The sequence below is a fragment of the Euprymna scolopes genome, chromosome 6 (genome assembly GCF_053919585.1).
Source record: "Euprymna scolopes isolate OS-2025 chromosome 6, ASM5391958v1, whole genome shotgun sequence".
NCBI lineage: Eukaryota > Metazoa > Mollusca > Cephalopoda > Sepiida > Sepiolidae > Euprymna > Euprymna scolopes.
This window is the reverse complement of record NC_136487.1, coordinates 33990032-33991365: the sequence shown is the minus strand read 5'-3', so window position 1 is coordinate 33991365 and position 1334 is coordinate 33990032. Positions and strand designations below refer to the sequence as shown.

The following is a 1334-nucleotide window of genomic DNA, read 5'->3' as shown; positions in this document are numbered from 1 at the left end:
CTGGGGACGTAAAGTATGAATAATTTGATATATTACTTCTCTGCCATTACAGGAAATATATTGAAATATATTACAATATCTTGTAATATATATCTTGGCTGCTGGAAATGCTTAATATAAGCATTTAGAGTTCACTTACATGAGTAAGCTTTTGTTGATAGCGTAATGGGTAATACGTAAGTTTGTTTTGCAAAGCGATCAGATGTCAAACTTAACCTGAAGATTTGTCGAGTCACATCGAAGAGGGAGACACAGCAAAACATTTTGTATCTATTTATAATGCCTCCCCACGGGACGGAGATAGACACCAGCGTCGTTTTTTAACGTGGAGAAAAGGTACAAAAATAAAAATTGTCTCAGTCGTGAAGGATTCCTCCTCCAGTGAAAGAGAACGAGAAATGGAAGTGCCGCATCCGAAGAACAGATGGTATTTATTTGCTCCCCCACTGAGCAAATTAGGCACAAGGCCGTTTTTAATGTGAGGTAAAAACCAGCTCCCCTAAAAGTAGGCAAAAAGGGGGCACTCTGGTTACCAAAAATAATAATTGTCCCAGTATAGAGGGTTTCCCCTCCATTGACTGGTACAAATTATCTTAAGTGCAGCATCTGCCGGAACAGATGGTATTTATTTGCTCCCCCACTGAGCAAATTAGGCACAAGGCCGTTTTTAATGTGAGGTAAAAACCAGCTCCCCTAAAAGGGGTCACTCTGGTTGCCAAAAATAATAATTGTCCCAGTATAGAGGGTTTCCCCTCCATTGACTGGTACAAATTATCTTAAGTGCAGTATCTGCCGGAACAGATGGTGTTTATTTGCTCCCCCACTGAGCAAATTAGGCACAAGGCCGTTTTTAATGTGAGGTAAAAACCAGCTCCCCTAAAAGGGGTCACTCTGGTTACCAAAAATAATAATTGTCCCAGTATAGAGGGTTTCCCCTCCATTGACTGGTACAAATTATCTTAAGTGCAGTATCTGCCGGAACAGATACTACACTTTGATCTGAGCCAAAAAGGCCAAGAAAAGGGTGCATCTGCCGGAACAGATACTACACTTTGATCTTGACCAAAAGGCCAAAGACTTTTGGTAGATTACAATATATGTCATCCAACACACACCAACATGTAAAACAGACGTTAAACCCATGATGATAATGATGATAATGATGATAAGGATGATGTTAATGATGCTGTTAATGATGTCGATACTGCTGCTGATGATGATAATTTAAAGATTTAAACTTGCTTTGTCAACATATATTTTGTAACTAATTAGTAGGGCTATGACAACAGAATATTCTTATCATTGTTTGGACTCTCGTGTATATATCCGACACG

At 39.2% G+C, this 1334-nt stretch overlaps 1 pseudogene; it reads right to left on the bottom strand.

Moving 5' to 3' along the window:
- Positions 1–879: 879 nt before the first annotated feature.
- LOC145278575 (U2 spliceosomal RNA) lies at positions 880–1026 on the bottom strand (annotated as a pseudogene).
- Positions 1027–1334: the final 308 nt, after the last annotated feature.